Source organism: Protopterus annectens, chromosome 3.part1, assembly GCF_019279795.1.
Source record: "Protopterus annectens isolate FY-2018-M chromosome 3.part1, PAN1.0, whole genome shotgun sequence".
Classification (NCBI taxonomy): domain Eukaryota; kingdom Metazoa; phylum Chordata; order Ceratodontiformes; family Protopteridae; genus Protopterus; species Protopterus annectens.
In genome coordinates, this window is record NC_056732.1 from 1,436,560,638 (window position 1) to 1,436,582,505 (window position 21,868).

Below are 21,868 nucleotides of genomic sequence, written 5' to 3' on the forward strand. Positions count from 1 at the left end.
GCACATCTATTTTCTTTTCATTGTATGCAATCATTATCTCCATAAGTGCTATACCCGTTTTATTAAATAAATCGTGCAGCTCCTTAAGCATGTCAGGCTCGTGTTCACTGCCGTTGGGATATCGCCACAGCCTCAACCCTTTGGGAACTAGCCCCAACTCAATATTTTTACGCAAATACCCGTTCTCCATTTGGGTTCTTTTCAGTTTGAACATCTTGACTTCAAAAACACGTAGCCAATCACGCATATTACCTTCCTCTCGATTATTCTCACTATTCATGGAATTAGGTTTAGTATTGAAAGAATACTGATTAGACTTCCATGAATCACTGCTCAGCGCCTCGGGTTGCACATTGACTCTTGTTGCATGGAAAACCTGTCCACAAGGTATACTGTCGGTGCCAGATGCTGCAGGTGCCAAAGGAGGGGTCGCTTGTGTCAAAGGCATCCCCAGACTGCTTGTAGACTCCATACTGGCATTGTACGATGTCATAAGTTTTTGAATTAACAATGAATGCTGTTTGAGCTGTTCATTCATGCCCTTCAACAGCATACCCACATCAATCGCTCCACCTTCTTCCTCCATGATAAACACTGGTAAACCGAGAACCAACAACTGTATAAACTAAACACAGGAAGAAAGGTACCACAACTGACGGGGGACAGCTGTAACAGAAATGAATATGCTGCCGTTGTCCAATAAAAATTCCAGGCCCATAAACGCTCCAAACAAGTTTATTGAATAAAACCACAACCAAATGAAAACGTCGACCTAGGTTTCGTCCGTTGTACGAACTTCATCAGAACACCACAAATTGCATCTAAAACACTTAAATATTGTGCACAGACATACTTAATGAACCTATTAACCAATGGGATGCATATGAAACATTTTAAAATTTTAAAGCAGCAATGCAAAAATGTTTAAATTGTATGTTAATACCCAGAGCCATGGACCCTCCTGTAATAAAAAATACTTGGTATTAAACACTAAATATTTGCCAATACAAGAAATACATATACAACTAGTATATATAGGTGATTTTCTGAACATACTATGATACAATTAAAACCAACATATATATATGAATTATGTGTTACAAAGTTTATATATGTTAAACATATTTTAATCTTGTATGATTTTAATGTTGAATTAATGTTAATAATTTGATATTAAATCTAAGAATAACAAATGTATAAATTAATTGATGTATAAATTAATATTGTAAAAACAACAAATTAACTAATGTCGTGTGTACAAGTTAAGCTATATGATAAATTATTTAGAAGAAAGGGGATAACAATTAAAGACATGTAAGCATCCATATTCAATAAATAAATAAATAAATAAATATCATATATCAAATATGTGTATGTAAATAAATAAGTAATCCATTGATGACTAACCAATTTAATGTTTTACATGTAACAACGTGTAAAAATGTACACCATAATGTGTATATATATAGCCCAATATTAATATAATATACACACGCGTATGAACCCTATGTGTACATGTGTGTATGTTCTGTATATAAGGGACTAACACTAAAACACATATTAAAAAATGTATATATAACAAATACCCTAATGTGTTGATATGAACAACAATCATGTAAAACAATTACGTACTAAAATTAAAAATGCGTATGATGTACCACATAAAAATATACATAAAACAACGACAAAACATTAAGATGACAAAGCTATGCTAATTGCCCTTGATGTTATTCAACCATAAAATTGGCTTAATACTTATATATTCGTTCAATCCAGGATGTTGATTAGCATTAAGTAATATTTGCATCCTCAATTCTGACAAGTCTAAATTGTATTTAGTAAACTTGCCTTGTAAGTCTAACTTCTGGTGTATAACACCAAAAAATCTAAAAGAATGGCTTTCAAATGGATTTATGTGTCTGGCCAAGGCACTAGTTAATTTATTATTTCTAATATCCAGTAGATGTTCTTTAACCCTGTCTCTAAGATGTCTACAAGTTTTGCCAACATAAAACCCTTCACACTGTTGACAAGCAGCAATATAAACAACATTTTTTGTGTAACAATTTATATGCTGGTTAATTCTAATGTTGTGTTTGTTAACAGTCACAACTCTATCAGTATTTATTAAGTACTTGCACGTTGAACATCTACCGCATTTAAAACTTCCCATGGGTTTTTGTGAAATATTGTGAGTATTAGTATTCAAACCTTCAAATAAATCCTTAAAGGAAGTGTCCTTTCTAAAAACATGTTTAACACTCCCTACAAACATTCCCTCAAGTGATTTATCTGTGCTTATGAATTTCCAATTCTTGTTAATAATATTTTTAATGCATGAAGAAATGCCATTAAATGTAGTAATATACAAGGGGATGTTATTACAAATAAATTTTCCAACATCCACCACATGACTAAGGTGGCTACCACTAGGAATCATCATATTGCTGTGTAAAATGGCCTTATAAATGCCATTGTTTCTTTTGTATTTCACTTCTTTGGCTATATTACTACAAAATTCCTGTGGATATCCCCTATTTAAAAATAGACTAATAATAAATTCAATTTCGTGATCAAAGTCCACGTCCTCACTGACCATTCTTGCTGCCCTCACCATCTGGCCTTTAACCACCGCTTTCTTCTGATGGTGAGGGTGCCAACTATCAAAATGTAGGTACGAATTTGAGAATGTGGACTTCCTATAAATATTAGACACAAGCTTCTTCTTAACATTATCATAAGTTAAATTGATGTCCAAGTAACTAATACTTTTCTTGCTAATAACATGTGTGAATTTTAAAAGGGTACACTGTTGTTAAGATAATTTAAAAGCTTTTAAAACTGCCTGTTCTCCTTTCCAAATGATAAATAAATCGCCTAAAAATCTCCCATAAAATTTAATGTATTTAAAATATTCTGAGTTAAACACATAATTCAATTCCCAATATGTTAAAACAAAATTAGCAAAACCGGGCACACGCTGCTCCCATGGCAATACCACTAACCTGTTTATAATAAGCCCGTCAAAAATATAAAATTGTTTTTAAGTACAATCCCCATTAATTTGACTAAAACATTAATTTTATTCTGGTCATAAATATTAGTGTAATATAATTGTTCTTCTAGCCAGTCCAATCCATTATCATGGGGTATAACAGTGTACAAATTACATACATCCAAAGTAACAAAAGTGTCCTTGTCTTCAAATTTTATAGTTTTAATTTTCCCCAGAAAGTCCCAAGAATCCCTAAGAATATGTGAAAAAAATGCAATTCCGGGTTTGAGATGGTAATCTAAAAATTGACTAATAAAATGTGTCTTACTGCGTTTACCATCTACTATTGGTCTAAAATGTAAATTGTCCAAACCCTTATGTATTTTGGGAATGCCAAAAATACCACTAATGACAGGAAAATCATTTTGCAAGAAACGCCATTCATGTTCGTCCACTTCTCCCTGAAATAACATGTCAAAAAGTGTAGTGTCAAATTGTTCAATATTACTCAATATGTGTATTGACAGCTATATTGGTAAGACAACAGCTGTTTTCACAGTGGTCATGGTGTAGTGGTTAAGTGTTGTGACTTCACTGTACAGTTTCCTGGGTTCAAGACCTGCAAGGGCTGTTCATTTTGTTGCTGGGCAGAACAAGGGCTGTTGGATACAGAGTGGTTAAGGCAGTTTTGAGCAGCTTTAAGCGCATTTGCATGGGTGTGCGCAAATCTAAGCAGTGCTGAGCTATGAGTAAACATACGGGCGCTTACACAGTGTAAGCTTCGCTTACCAGTGTGCAAATCAGCTCAGCTGTTATATTGCAGCAATGTTGATATTTGCTAAGCATGGCTTAGCCCTGGTAACCCGGTCACACCACCCAGTCTGATAATCTGTAATAAGTGTATGTAATGCCATATACAATAAATGCACATATGTGCTGTCATTACAGTAGCAAGGGGTATGAGTGTCATGTGTGGGACACAGACATATATGAAGCCTATACAGCACTGTTATCCATGTGAATGTGTTACATACAGGTGTAATAGCCCAGGGTATGTGCTGTCACACTGTCATGTAGTGCATCATGGCAGTACTACTGTTGACAGTGCTAACCCAGGCAAGAGCAGAGTGCCAAATGTAGTACTGACAACAGGCACACTTGCAGACATAGCTGGACACTGAGGCTTCCCTGTTGTATCCCTGGTGTGTGAGCTGTGTCGCAGTATATACCCCTTACTGGGTAATGATCCAGCATGTGGAATGTAACTGTAGACTACTGTCTGTACAGCACATTAGTGAGGGCTTCCAACATGTAGTTATGGCATACATATTGTTGTCAGACATCTATCAACACACTCATGCTACTGCATAGCTATTTGCTAAGCTGATGACTGTCGGACCGTGTACAGATTTACAGATGGCAGGTATCCAGCTGGGATATGTACAGACAACCTAAGCTTCATTGACACTGACATGTCTGCCCAGCTGTGTAAGAACTGGCACATATAGGAGATGTCACCCTGTATGCACCACATGCCACGAGTACCTCCACTACACTACCACAGTCAACAGAACATGCTTGGGTACAGGTCTCCATCACAGACACTAACCATGTGTTGTAATGCATGTTGCATACATGTCAACTTGATCACCTCAGTGGCCATGTGCAGGAGGCACCTGGAGGATTGGCTGATGCATGTCATTCTCACCCTGAGGGTCACCACAGTAGTGTCCATTGATAGATTGCCTACTGCCACCTGGCAGGTGGCAGGATACCACTGTACACACAACCCCTACACAACCCATCTCCCCTTGGACAATAGCAACGTACACAGCTATGACCACCTGCAGTGATGAACCCTTGTACTGACACATGTGTACATGTGCATGATTGAGTATAGCAGTGTCTGTGTGTTAGCACACCTGTACTTGGAAATTCCATGAGGGCCTTCACAACCAACACAACACCCATTGCCATAGTCAGTTGTGGCTGCTGCTGTATCGGACATTACATGTACCCTGTTAAGCCCCCCCCATACCGGCTACACATGCCTTGCAGTATCAGCACAACAGTGTTTTACAAATGGGTTGATAGGCATGGGATACCCATTGTGTTCTGGCATGTCTGTGTAGTTGTGCATGTCCATATAGCTGTAGTGTACAGCATTCTGAGGCCACATACACCTATTACAATACCCATTGCCACACAGTAGTAGAGATAGTGTTGTTGCTGCCCATAGGTGAGGCATGACAATGCAACACCCTACTAAGTGTGTGGCATGTGCATTAGATGCATAACCCTGTAGTACCACTGCTGGGGTATACTATGGGTTGTTTCTCAGTCACGGCCAATGTGTGATGGTGGATATGGCAGATTGTCATCATGGGTTTCAGGGAGTACAATATCCACTGGGGGATGTGGGTGCTATCTACACTGTCATTACACCAAGGTACACCTGGTATATGTACCATGTACCACTTTATGGTTACCACTGTCACCATCAACCATACAGGTAACTGATACCACAATCCAAGTCAGTTATGCATGTGCTGTGTTCAGCCTAACACATTGGACACATGGTCAAGTTAGTTAGCAGCGATAGGCCCTGGTATCTCAGATGTGTGTCTGGCTGTTATGTGTCTGTTAATGTGTATATGACGGTATGTCACACTACATATTGTCCATATACACCCATTACATCCCCCATTAGCATATTGTACATGTCTGGGGATGTTCTGCATGGACACACCTCACCCTAAATGCTGTGTGGTGTGTGCAATATAAGCTACACACTTCAGTATCACTACATAGCTAGGTAGGGGCCTAGTCCCAGTGTTGCCAAGTAACAATGTGTGTGTATGTGGATGGGTCTACATCAGGTTGCAGGGTATACATGCCTCAGTGGTTCACCTGTCCATGTGGCACAGGCAATAACCATTTTAGTAACCTGTGACATGTGTTCAACTGTACCCCAGATATGTCACAGCCATGGTGTCACCACAGTGCCATACCCTGTTGTGGAATATGACTACAGACCATCCTTGTGCTGACACATTTACACCTACAACACAAATGGATAGCATTATACGGACCGCAATCAACCAGTGTAACTAACAGCTATAATGCATCATTGCTGGATGGCTCCACTACCTGCCATTTATGCATTGCATTTTACTCCTTACAACATGTTACACTGCAGTACTGTGGTACACTGTAGTACAGTCACACTGTAGTACAGTCACCATGTGCATCAGAGCCATATTAGCCTGTCCTTGCATTGATGGTATGGATGACAGGGATGTGGCACAGGTATCGTCATATGCACAGGGCATCCTTGTGCTGACACATGTACACCTACAACACAAATGTATAACAATATAGAGACCACAACCAACCAGTGTTACTAACAGCTATAAGGCATCTTTGCTGGACGGCTACACTACCTGCCATATCTGCATTACACTTTACTCCTTACAACATGTTACACTGCAGTACTGTGGTACACTGTAGTACAGTCACCGTGTGCACCAGAACCATATCAGCCTGTCTCTGCATTGATGGTATGGATGACAGGGATGTGGCACAGGTATCATCATATGCACAGGGTGTGATGTTGGTTTGCCAGTGGCCGAGTGTGGGCCATACATTTTACACCATGTGTGTGTGGGTGAGAGGTGTACTGTGGTGAGCTGGGCGTGGCGATGCGGTGTGTGTAGGTATGGGGTTGCCCTAGGTGTGCTTGCATAGTGTGTGGGTATGCATGCACTCAGTTCTGCCATGTGGCTGCCCTACACAGGTGTTTATGGACAGCTGCAGACCATACCTGGCAGGGTATGCAGTTCATTGCCTCTGGCCATGGATACGTGGACTGTGCCTGCCAGAGGCTCCATGGGCACATCCAGGTACGGCCTCGATGTGCTACTCTCATCTGATGACAAATGCCCGCTGGTACCAGGTCCCTCCTGGGACTGGCCAGGACCATGTGCTCATGGCCTGCTGTGGTGTGGTGTAGACATCGCCCTCCCCCCACAGTGCCAGGGCTAGTACTGCCACTACGGGAGCCCCTTGGTGTCCTAACACATCCATGTTTACTACCAACTGTTGGCATTGCTGGCCTATGTCCACACGGCTGTCGCTGCACTCCCACCACATGTTCAAGCATGGAGAGACCACGGTTGATGAGGGCCATCATCTCACCAGACCATCTATCCATGAACTCAGTTAATCCACGGATGGCACCAGCCAGTTCACGGGCGTTGTCATTTGCAGATGTGAGAGCAGCCCTCTGCAGCCTCAGGCCCTGTCTGTGGTAATGTTCTATACGTGCCTGCGCCACCGTGACAGCCTGAAACATTCACTTGCTGGTACCAGCTATGTCACCTCTGCCAGGGGCATGATGTCCAGCGGCCCTACCACGAGCACCCTGGGATATCTGCCTATGTGGTGCCCTGCCAGACATCCGGCTATGCCTGCTGTGACCGGACACAGTAGGCATGGTTACCACACTTTCCTGTACACTGCCACTGAATGCCAGCTGTCCCTCCACTATGGCCACTGCTGATGGGGTGTGTATAGGCACTGAAACTGTGTGCAGGGTTGGGGTGGCTAAAAGGGGGATATCAAATGTTGGTGCAGTGTCAGCCCCTGACAACCCTACCTGTGCCTCAACAGTACTATCATCATCTTCGGTGTCTGTATGGACACCAACATCAGGGTGCATGCATGGGGGACCCTGACCCACCTCGCCACCTGTGGGGGGAAAACAATAAACACACTTTAAAACCTGTACAGCATTGCCTAACAGTATGCACACACACATACACACACCTCCGTAATACCTACCAGTCAATGGCTTTACAGACAGTCCCACATATATGTCCATGTGGTACCCCATCCTGCATCACACTTGTTAACATACACACACATTGATACCACTCATTAACATATCAGTCCTCTAAATGCCTACACAAGTGGTCACAACACAAGGCCTGTTGTTACTTTACCTGCCTGACCTTTGTGTAGTGGTTTGACATGGCCTCACTGCTGTCATTCAGTATGCACCCTCTGTATGTCTGGACATCATGAACATGGCCCCTATATGTGTGGGCTACTATGTTCTACCCATAATATCATGCACTGGTGTGTCGTGTGTATGCAATGCTCAGTACATGCCAGATATGCTGCTTCTTCAGCCTATCATGTGACAGCTGTAATATTTGGATACACTCCCTGGTGTTGACTAGTACTTCCCCAATGCATCTATAGTGCTACATATGTGGGTTGTAGGTGACCTCCCTGCTGAATGCAATATTAAGGGTGTACCTGGTGTCTACCTTCCCTCTGGATGCCTGTTCCATGCTACAGACCATATTATACTACCAGCTGTCCTGTGATTACACACACGGAAGGTATTCCTGGTATGTAATGTGGCAGTCCATGTACATGTACTGCATGATCCCAGAGGGAGATACTGCTGTATGAACACCCCACAATCACACATGTGCATACATGGCCAGCCACACAAACACACACACATGCACACAAGCATCCTACATGCATCAACCTCCCTCCACTTCACCAGAGTGATCCTACAGACAAACTGACTACCCACCAGGATACACATGCATACAGGTGAGGTTGCACAATGAAAGTACACACAGTCCTCCTATTACCCCTCTGTCAGCATGCATAACATATGGTACCTGACAGCATGCAGTGCAGCTATAGTCAATCCATGCTGGCAACAGTATACATGTGTGTGATGCATGCACTGTGTCACTAGGTAAAGCCCCTTCCCCTGGATACCACTGCACCCATGAACACGGTATTTCTGTGCACCTGTTCTGCACCCTGCCATGTACTGTGCACCACACCTCACAGGTGTACGGTCCATTGCTGAAAGTGTACTACTGTGTCGGTTATGTCAGCTTTAATGCTCACAGCCCCTATGTTTTCCAGCAACACATACCTGGTATGATATGTGTACAGATGTAATTTGTGAATGCCTGATGTCTGATGCACAGCTCTCAACATCAGCAGACCATGTATGACCAATCCAATACCCTTACACTGACAACCATCAGAGCATACCGAGGCTATGGGGGGGGTGTACACACCTTTATTGATTTGACGCACCTATCCTTGATCTGCCATGGAATCACATCACTGCATATCTTAGCAGTACATGAGCCCGATATGTGACATATGTCCTGTACTTTTACATGCAGTGTCTATGGATTGTGTTAGGTGTGTGGCTGCTGACCGTGATGCATACACATTGTGTGGGCATATGTGTGCACACCCTTATCATGATGGTTTATCACACCTCTTGTTGTCTGTACTACAGCAGTCACTACTCCTGGCAGGGGTATACCAGCGTGGGCCATCTGCATTTGCCACTGTAAGTTCAGTCTGCCCTACACATGTCCCCCTATTCTGCATGATTGCATGGTCTACTCATGTACACATCCCATGCTGTTCACACACTGCCATCACTATTGCTGTGGAGGTAGGGCTACGGCTGCCTCAGGTCCTGAACCTGACTATGTGCAGATAGAGCCATTCCTAGCATCCTTAGGATCCCTGCTGCAGTGCACTGGTGTGTCATGCTGACAACCCTCCTCCTTCAGCCTTTTTGCAGATGCATGACAAGTAAGCCCTACACATGTGTCACTTTGCAGAGACCCATACACTGAACACCACATGTTACAGCCTAGTCCAAGCTGAAAATGTGGACTACTGTAATGCCTTATGCCATAGTGTATCTCTGCAGCAGTTGCCATTGTCCTACAGGTATATACACTGGTGTTTCACTGTATATGGGTGTTGTTCCAAACCATGTCCCTACTGTAGGCCATGTCTCTCACCATTATATTACTCCCTGTGGACATATTCTGCAATGACAGGATGTTAGTTATCATGCAGGTGTCTGACGTGCCCTTCCAATACCCCATCATGGTCACCCCTGTGATGCCATGTATTTCACAGCAACAATATGTGCACATGTACAGCATGCATTCTGGGTAGGTGTGTTAGATGTGTGCATGGAATATACCATCGCCATTACATGCCCGGTGTGTTGGCAAGCATCTACATAAACCATACTCACCAGCTACAGGCTGCTACCTTGATGGTATCCAGGAGGGACCTACATAAGAGGGTGAGAGATGCAATGTCAGTGGCCACACGTGTGGCAGTGCTACAGGGTGGGTGCAGTATTACAATACATCATCGGTACATTTCCACAATACTACCACATCTGGACATCTGTTTATCACTATTATGCAGCAACACAATATATCTATGACATGTCAGAGATGCATGATCTACCTGTACCGATGCAGATGTTTATGCAACAGTGGTCTACTGATGTGCCCTGTGTCCTTACCTGCACGCTCCTCAGCCAGTGTGTGGGTGGCACCCACCTCCACAAAGGTGTTTGGAGGTTGGTGGCTGGCCGGAAGGGCAGGTGCCATGAGGCTGGCCAGGAGCTCCTCCACACGTGTCAGGGGGGATGGATGGCATGGCCCCCCCCATTGGAGAGATGATCCCCCTGAACTGCAGCAGCATGCCGACGGGCATTGCGAAGCAGGTCAGTATAATGATGTTGGACCTGCTCATAAGTGCGGTTGTGCAGTCTGACATTATTGACCCTGTGGATTAAGTCATTCCACAGGGTTGTCTGCTCCTGCTGGTCATGGGCGGCCCTTCTAAACAGCACAGGGTAGTGCTGGATTAAATACGTGATCAGCACTTCATTTTTGGCTGCTGAATATGTTGGCAGACATGCATGTGATATCTTGGCTGAAAGACATAAAGATGGAAACAGGTCTGAGCAACTCATACAGCAAGGTTACTACAGTTTTTAATACACATATCTGTCACCCCCCAGCATATCAGCTACAACTATCTGTACACACAACTCATTAGGTATGGCTACAGCTTACCTACCAGTGGGACAGATATTGTATTGTACCACACTTTCTGCTATGTGATTGTAGCCATGTTCTCTGTGTGGACACTATCATTGCTGGCCTGTTAAAGACTATTCACCTGCATGCAATTGTCAGGGCTACTATGCTTCCATATATACCTGTGGTATGGCTGCTTTGTGATTGCTGCACATCTGACATTCTGTGTTATTGGGGATATCTATGCATGCTGTTGGACATGTTCTGGGATTGTGTAGACTAGTACTACCAACATATGTTCTATAACAGTGACACAATTACATGTATATGTACTATTGCCCAGCAGAACCACCTCTCCAAACCCATCTGCCTATGTTACCTGGCCACATCACATGTGTGTCCCACCCTGGGGCCTCCTCATGTACAGGTCCAGCAATACCATCAGGTGGAAAAAACCCAGGGGATGTTGCCCCCCTGGGGCACACACAGACATGTTCCTGTCCCCTGAGGTCAGGTCCAGGGTCTGTTCCATCATGGACTCTACAAACACATGTGGGATGTGCTACATCACTCTGAGGCACCCAGTACACATTCACAGGGGCGACATGCTCCTCCTGCTCAGCCTCCAGGCCAGGCACCTTCAGGACATGAACTGCTGTTGTGAGTAGCAGTGGGTGGGAGGCTTGTTCCCATTGTGTCCATATTGGGGCCCATGGGGCGTCCACATCACAGACCACACACACCATCCAGGGTGTTTACCCACCACATGTCACATACCACCCATGTAGACTGTCCTCTATATCTACCAACCCTGGCCACCTCCACAACTATACCTGCCATACTTCCTCATATTCCCATTCCATACCTCACAGAAGAGGGCAATGTGGTCCCAACAAGGGGTTAACATGTGACATACCCATCCATGTTGCACATACTGCCAGCTGTAGATATCTGTGTGTATTGCTATGTGTGCTGTTTCCTCGCACATAGCATTCATCACTATGGTAGTAATATTTACATACATATATGTTTGTGTGTGTGTTTGTATATATGTAGCCATGTGCATATAGGTATATATCTATATATGTGTAGATATATGGGATGTATATATGTGCTCATATATATGTCTACACATAGGTATCTGTATATTTGTGGACATACATGTATATATATATATATATATATATATATATATATATATATATGTATATATGTTCATATATTATTGTGTACATATGTACACATATGCATACCTATATGTGGGGTACATTCAGACATCAGGTCCACAGTCTCACAACACCTTCCTGCACAGCTGCACTGTTCTGCCTTCCTACAACACAGACAGGTGCCACATATGGACACAGTCTGACATTAGGGGGGTATATGTAGGACCAGATTACAGGTAACCCTATTACACACCTATGGCATTCCTGCATGCTACATCACAGATTAACCTGAGTATCCTGCAAGGGGTGGGCTGTGGATCCCATGTGTCCATCATAATGGTATTACTTCCACCATCAGCTATTGGCCACACAATATACATACTTCCCATTACGCAACACGCACTATGATGGTTTACATCTTGTCAGTCAGTGCTGATCTGTACAGTTGATGGGTATTGCCCACTACCCACAGGGACAGACACTATTGTCCATAGCAGTTGTTCAGTTGAACATCATTACAACAACACCTGATGGCACATATAAATCATTCCACATCATCTAACCCATTATTATGGACCAAGTAGTAGATTCAGTTACATACATATATACTTCACATACCTGTTGTGGGAATGATGTCTGTTCTGGATAGTTTGCAGGATGTAAGTAATGTTTTTTTTTTTTTTGCTGTGGCTTTGGCTTTGGCTTCCACTTCCACTTCCACTTTCTCTCTCTCTCTCTCTCTCTCTCACTTTCTCTCTGTCTCTCTCCAGTAAATGGATTGAGCTGCTTTGAATAGATTGCAGCATGGATTTTGTAGGTGATGCACATGATCAGGTGATGGCCTCTGCACCAATCAGTATCCTCTATTTGCTATATGCATGCAACTTTCTGTGTAGTACTTCCAATTACCACTGTCATGGAAACCACCTACTATAAATCCTTACATCATGTGGGCATGGTCCCTTTACCTTTCCTGTGTGATGGACATCATTCCTGTGTGTGGGCATCAGTGTTACAGACAGCAAGTAGCAATACCTCTTACAGGAGAACCTGCACATTCAGGCTAGCTACATATTTGTAGGAGGTTCCAGAACTACAGACAGAGTGTGAGTAGAGTTGTTGTATGCATTGTAAAGTACTGGTGTTACACGGTTTGTGTGTACATACTAGTTTAACTTGGAATGCAGTCTGTCTGCATAGCTCTCAACTGTGGGCCTATCCTCTTGATTGCCAAAGGTGTGCCTATTATGTTTTGTCTGTCCACCACACAGGTCTTGTGTCAGATATTTCACTGGCAGTGTGTGTGTTGAGTGCAATCAGTACATGGCTACATCCATTTCTGTTTCTAACATCAAATTCCTGACTAAGGGTATGTTGCAGACTATCCTGTAACAGCAGTGACTTGTTTAGTGTATGACAACAGTTTTCCACATATGGGCCTGTATTCCAGCCTCTGTCCTCCACCTACATACCAGGCTTTGCACATATGACATGCTGTCAGGGGTTGTTCTGTAGTGGGCTGTGAGTATGTCATACTGCCATTCCTGCCATCAGTCCACTGCTGCTGTGTCCCACACACATATTGTGAGGTTGGGGCCATATATGTGTGGGCTTCACCTACACAATACATGTGTGCCCTTATTCACTCCAGAGGCCAGTGTATGTAACAGTAGTATATGGCCCTGTATTATTGAGTCTGGGGGGATGCACCATAACTAACCTAGGCTGTTACAACATGTGTGGGTATCAGGGTTAAGCTGCCTTAAGGTATCTGGATGTACATTACCATACAATCTACCTTGGGTAAATGCAGGACTACTGCCTCCTGCCATACAGACTGTTCTGTTTGTCAGTGTGCTTCTGATGGTGTCAGTTATGCCTTGTCATGTAACAGTTACATCCCATTGCGTCAACTGAGGTCTTTACCCCCTAGGGACTGTGTACAGAGTGTAAATAGAGGCTGTTAAACTATACATCTGCATTACTCACTGTTGATTGTTTGGTATCCTGTGTCCCAGTCTGTCTTTACTATTGTACTACATGAATGCCTTGGCCTGGACAGCAACATTTGCAAATCTTTCCAGACTACTGTATTAGTATAACTGTTTCACAGTTGCATTACTCTATTTATATGGATGTCAGTGTCTAAACAGCTATATGACATGGCATATACAACTGTAATAGTACACAAATAAAGCTTTCCCATGTATGCAAACCTGTGTGTGGTGTTATATCCTTTGATCTCTCTGTGGGTATATGTTGCATTCAACAATGGTCATTTGTATGGGTGTCTCATACAGTGTCCAGTTGGTAAGGTGGTAACTGTAGGCTTAGTGGCTGTTCTATATTGTGTGCACCTTCTACATATGTATCTTACTATAGATCTTACTATACATATCTCTGCATGTGTATGTGTAGTTACATATATGTATCTATATATATATATATATATATATATATATATATATATATAAACATATATATCTATATCTATATGTATATCTGAATCTGCATATATGTGTCTGTGTATATGCATCCTAGGGATGTTGATTGCTTCCACATCATACATTTCCTGTGGGAGCCAGACTGTATTGCATGATATGCTACTGATACTAGCCTGACATCATACAGGTGGGATGGAGTACTGTTAACATCTTGTGCCCATGTCATGTCAGGTCCTGGTTATGGAATCTGCAACAGTTGGTAGTGCATTGCAGGGCAGACGTGTTTTGGCTGTGAGGGGGGGTACCTATTTGTACAAGACGTATGTTGTTTGGGGCCTCTCAACCCCATTACTGGTGCATGTGGACGTATATGTTTTTGTTATGTTCCCATTGTTATCTACAGATGTATGTCCGTATATACCTATATATGTATATATATCTGCTTACATATATATATAAATTGCTGTATATATAGACATATAGATGTAGACATATATATCTATAGATGCATGCATATGTATGTATATATGTTTATATATATATATATATATATATATATATATATATATATATATATATATATATATATATATATATATATATATGTATAGGTACGTATCACTTCACCTAAAACTCATTTCACCTAAACTCATTTCACTGAGACCAAATCACCTAAAGTTCATTTCACCTAAAACTCATTTCACTGACAAGTAGTACTCTAAGGCAATTCAAAGGTATATGTCCTTTTCCCCACTGTAGTGTGATCCTGATATTAGTATATATATTAAGGGTGTGTGTGGGGGGTGTGGTGGACATAGCCCCCCACCTAGTTGGCTTTTACCAAATAATGTAAAACGAAACCAGACAACATAAAACCAAAATAACTGGGGGGTATGCCCCCACATCCCCCAAAGTGGGGGGCTGTGCCCCCCACCCCTTAATTATATATACTAACACCAGGATCGCACTACAGTGGAGAAAAGGAGATATATCTTTGACTTGCCTTATTGTACTACTTGTCAGTGAAATGAGTTTTAGGTGAAATGAGTTTTAGGTGAAATGAACTTCAGGTGATTTGGTCTCAGTGAAATGAGTTTAGGTGAAATGAGTTTTAGGTGAGTGAAATGAGTTTTAGGTGAAGTGATACATACCTACATATATATATATATATATATATATATATATATATATATATATATAGCTACATATATAGATATGGTATAACTATTTAAATGTTAATATATATGCACACACATACATCTACATGTTGAAATACATTCCCTGTACTGTTGAATGACTGGGCTGGATGACATGTTTGTGAAAACATCAGGGTTATGTATATCTGACATGGCTTAGTGGTAAATCATTTTGGCTATGGTATGCAGGGTCCTAGGTTTGAGCCTTTCAGAGTCTATTTGTTTTGTTGCTGGGCAGAACAAGAGCCATTGGATACAGAGTGATTAAGGCACTTTTAAGCAGTCGTAAGCGGGTTTGCATGGGTTTGTGCAGAGGTAAGCACTGCTAACATCCGGTTACAGTTTCTTATACTCAGCTTTTCAATTGCTTAACGTGTGTAGGCATTGCTTACCCTCATGCAAACAGGCTTAAACCCGCTTACTGCTTCTTAAAAGTGCTTACTCCCGCTTACCCCCGCACTAATTTTTTTAAAAGAAAAGAAAAAAGGGTTGATAGGAAAGTGGTGAAAAAGGGACACAAAGGTGTCCCTATTCCCATTAACCTAGACACCTGATACAAAGAAGGAAAGACAATAGGGAAAATAGCTAGGGATGTGCAGGAAGGGTGTAGGGAAGGTCCATAGCTGCCCATTTCTTCTACAGCAACAGCTGTGCATATACACTGAATGTGGAGGTAGACTTGGACACTCAAACCCCTGAGAAAGGGGTGAGGACAACAATAATATGTTGTGATGCCAATTGGACCAGATTACATGTGTCCAATGGACAGCTATGTATGGGGCGAGATTTTTTTTTTGGGAACAGATTGCCCTTTTTTTTCCAGGTGAGAGTGGGATGCTGGGGAGGGATAGTAGGTATATTTGGGGAGGTAGGTTGGGTAGGTTAACAGACAAGACAAGATGCATACAGAGGCGGTATGTGACACACGTGGGGGGGGTAAACATCTTGATGGGGAGGGGTGTTGGGAAATCAGAAGACCATGAGCCCCCTAGTGGAAACAGTGGAACTGAGATCCCCACCCATGGGTAGTCACCACTGCCCCTTCACAGCCCCGAAGGTGGCTGTGCTGAGGGCTGAGTCGCAGAGCCAGGCCAACCCTCTAGTTGCAACACATGGCCCTCGAGCTGGCGTAGCATATCTCTGACCTCCCTGCGGAGCTCGCTGTGCACCATGACCTGGACCTGGCAATGGGTGACAGGTTCCTGTCCGCGCTCACTCCCAGGGAGGGACAAGCCCCATCCCCTGAGGCAGTTCCACCCGAAGGTGGTGCAGGACCAACGGATGAGGAGGTCCCGGTTTGGGTCCCAGACATGCTGGTGCCCGGTGCCATGGCCAGCTGAGGTGGGACAGGTGGGACCGCTGGGACCGGCCTTCCCAAACGTGCTATAGTGTTTAGATTTTATCATCATATGTGGGTTAGTAATAGTCAACACATTCCAGGGTTAGGTATAACAGCATGCATAGATATTCCCATTAACTCAGACACCAGATATGGAACAGTTGCATAGCAAACGTAGCTCATGCATATATGGGACCACAGTGGTAATAACAACAACATGCAGGTACATTGATGGCACCATGCCACCAATGTTGGAATAATTCATTATAGCACATGCATGGAAACAAATTTAAATATATATCAACCAATAGGACATAATCAGAAGAGTGAAGTCATTACATACTGGTTGAGGTGGGTATGTAGTTTATTGTTGGAGATATGGTGGGGTGGGAGAGAAAGATGTCAGTTAACAACTAGTGTATTCCCGTAGTCCACATTACTTTCCTAGTCAGTGCTGTTATCTGTACCTTACAAGTATTACTACACTACCCTATAGCCTTAGTTTGGACAGTGATTAGTATTACTACACTACCCTATAGCCTAAGTTTGGACAGTGATATGGCTGTCATCATCGTTATACATGAACTGGTTTTACCTGCAGTATACACCTCTTACCTGGTATACCTGTGGAGGGAATGTTGGTTAACACTAACTAACTGTTTCTACACATACGTCCAGATTCCGGGTTGATGTTGTGCACATAGCTATCCAACTCATTCTGCACAGACTCTGGCCATGCCTTGACCACATGCAGGTGTACCGGGACATATCTAGATGATTACCCTCTTCAACATTTAGTGATTTACCACTCACATATACATGCTTTCCTACACAGTTATATTATGTAGCACAGTGTGGGTGACAGTGATCAGTCATATTTTATTATTCAGAGCAACGGCAACACTCACAATTCCATGCAATACTAGAGTAAACAGTACCAGTACAGGGTATCAAGGTTTTTATTTCTCAGCACAGTGTTCGTATCCAATGTACCTTTGGGAGCAATGTTTGTTAGCACTATCTGAATGTTGCCACACAAAGTTCCAGATTACACATTAGTATTATGCACATACATCTCACTCTGTTACTGTACACACTCTGGTCACAGCGTGACAACATGGGGGTGTAGATAGGACATATATGGCTTATTACTCTCATAACAGTTTCAGGAGTTGCTAGAGTGACAGGTTTGTTCTCATAGATGTGTGACAATTAGTTGTATTCCCTGTTTGCTGCCTAAACATCTGGGATCATCCCACAGACTTCCCAGGGGGACAGGGTGACAGGCAGCAGATATGGGCCCATACACTGGACATTCTGGTCTTATCTGTACAGTTGTGGGGTATGATTCTGTATGCAGCCTACTTCCACTCCTAGGATTCAGACCATGGCTGTGTATGCTACAACTTAAACACTGTCCATTAGAGTTGTGTGTGCTATATAGATATTGCTGTAGATCTCCTATCTGCTTTCTATCTTATAATTCTCCTGTGGTTTTGCATTTTGACCTTGTATTACAACACTGTTATGCAGGATTTCCTAGACAGTTATATTTTGTAGGACAGTGTGGGTGACAGTGATGAGTAATACAATACCAAAGTAAACAGTACCAGTACAGGGTATCATTCTTGTATTTCTGGGCACAGTGTTGGTATCTGACACACTCTGGCCACAGCTTGGCAACATGGGGGTGTAAATGGGACATATGTGGCTTCTTACTCTCATAAGAATTTGGGGAGTTGCTAGTGTGCCAACTTTGTTCTCATAGATGTGTGTCAATCAGTTGTATTTCCTGTATGCTGCCTATACATCTGGGATCATCCCACTGATTTCCCAGGGGGACAAGTTGACACGCAACAGATATGGGCCACTTTATTGGATATTCTGGACATATCTGTACAGTTGCAGGGTATGATTCTGTATGCAGACTACTACCACTGCCAGAATTCGAACCATGGCTGGTGTGCTAAAAATACAACAGTTCACGTCTCAATTGCATGTGCTATTTTGGTTTTGTTTTCTGCCTTTTCCATGTTTTCTGTCTATGTGTCTCTCAGTTGTACTAAATGGCCTCTGGGTATTACAGCAGTCATATACAGGCATTCCTACACATTCCATTTATGGTGCATAGTGTGGGTAACAGTGCTTCATACAGTAGTACTATTACATGATTGCAAATCTACATTACCATATGATACCAGAGTATACACATGCAGTCCAGCAGTTAGACTTTTATGGTCAGGCTATTACACTTTTATTTACATACAAACTATATGACACTCTTACTGCCATAGTCTCTGGTGTATGCAGTACTTGCCTTAAATAATACAGGTTTTATACAGGCAATTAATGTACTAATACTTTTAGATTTATTTCCTATGACAGTACATGCAACAGTATTACTGATCTGCCTCACGTCACAACCTCTCCGGGTGACTTTCATGGGCCTTCTGGTTCACAGCCCACTCACTTGCAGCTGTGGAGGACATAAGTGGAATATTTAACCATACCAATCCATGATATACATGAGCTGGCAATTATTACACACATACTGGAGTGATACTTACACACAGCTGGGACATCCCCTGCCATTCTAGCCCCCTGGATCCACTGCTCCAAGAAGTCCCCATTATGCTGCTTCAGGTTGGCATAGTGATGCCTGACCTGCCCACCAGTTAAGGGTATGCCAGTGGCACTGGTGAGGTCATGGGCGAGACGGTCCCAGGCTTCCACCTTATACTGGGGACCCTGGTACTGGCCCTACAGCAGTCTCTGATCATGGTCTTTGACAAGGAGTCCTGCCATGACTCTGGACTCCTGGATGCACCAGCACTGCACCCAAAAGTGCACTCTGTCTCCCCTTCCTGACATGGTGCCTGCAAGGGGAAGCTACAACCAGTTATGAGATGTATTCCCGCCTGTTGGGTTTAAGTAGGGCTGATTTCCCGCACTTTACTGTGATTGGACAGTTTTGAAAAGGCTAGGCTATGGGCAAATCTGCTTACCTAAGGTTGGCATTGTTTAAAGGGGTATTACACTGGGCACATTGAGTTAGCTGGCCTACACATTGCTTACACCTCCTAAGCTGGCCTGTGCAATGCTTTACGTTGCTTATATTAGACTTTGCATTATATATTTTCTTCATTACATCTTATATATCTGCCTGATATCCATGATTCACGTGTACATACACTGTATGGGGTCCTTGTGTTTTACTGGGGGCTTCAACACTCTATTACAATTATACCTCACATCTGGGCTTACTGCTGTACTCCAGTTCACATATATACTTTATGTAGGGGGTTATGGTACATATGACTTGTTTGGTGATACCTCATTCTTTAGTACTGCTGTGATGGCTTGGTGGTTGACTACTGTGACTATAGTGTATAGGGTCCTGGGTTCAAGACTGCAAGGCTGTTTATTTTGTTGTTGGGCAGAACAAGGGCCATTGGATACAGAGAGATTAAGGCACTTTTGAGCAGTTGTAAGCAGGTTTGAGTGGGTTTGCTCGAGGTTAAGCAATGCTAACCTCCGGTTACTTATGCTTACAGAGAGTTAGCTTCAAAATTGCTTAACCTGTGTGTGCATTGCTTACCCCCATGCAAATGGGTTTAAACACGCTTACTAGTGCTTAAATATGCTTACTACTGCTTATTGGTGCTTACACTTGCTTACTAGTGCTTACTCCCACTTGCAATTGCACTGATTTAGACAGTAATATCTAATGGGTCTTGGGAAGATGGAGGATTTGGAAGCTGTATGGAGTTGTCATTCATTACACATTTCACCTTCCATTTGTATCCATGATTCCTGTGTACATATACTGTATGGGGCACATGTGTTTATCTGGGGACTTTGCAACATTATGACACTGACACCCCACATCTGCATTTAATGCAGTACTCCAATTCACAATTATATGTTATTTAGTAGGTTATACAGCAAAAAAATGTTCATAAACTGATTTCATATGGAAAATGGAATGTGCTGCAGTGGGACTTGAACCGGTAATGCCTGACTCATAAGGTGAATACTCTGCCCACTACACTATTGCTATACTGATTCATTTGCATATATCTTCCTTATTATCCTCTTCAGCCATTTAAGCTGTATTAACTGTAGCTAAGCGATGGGCACACCCATGCACCTACGGTTAGCTTTAATCGAGTTCATAAAAAAGGGGGTTTGTTTATTTTATATATATTTACTATTGCTGTTGTACATGTGGGGGAATGTTGCTGGGGATATGCGGACACCTATGAGCAGTCGCTCTCATTCCTTTGGCCTTTCTGCTGTTCTTCATTGCGGGGGCGTGTATATTCTGAGAGCTCTGCTCCCAGACACGTCCCCTGCATGCGTACACGCTCCATGTAAGATTAGGAGCTCAGGCAGGGCGTCTTCATTAATATGCATGGCACGCTGCTGTCCTGCTCCTAAATGACCACTTCAGTGTAGGACTAAGCTAGTCCTGCATGGAAGAATAGTAAATCCGGGGATAAATTCAGACCTGCTGAATCTAGCTTTGTTTGTATAACTTGAGCACTAATCCAGACCACATTTTTTTGGAGACGGTTCCCCTGCACCCTAGAGGCAGGAGTGTGCAGTTAGAACTTGTCTGATTGAAGACTGCTGGAACGGGGCTCAGTTTTTAGCTTTTTTTGGGTAATTTGTTAATTTGTTTAAATCAGTGTTCTCATTTGCTACTGTTATATTAAATAAAATACACTTTATGCATTGCTGCTTAGCTAGGATTAATCTATTCCCGGTGCCATAAAGTCTGCTCTTCAAATTTTCCCTTAGAATTAGCCAGTATTT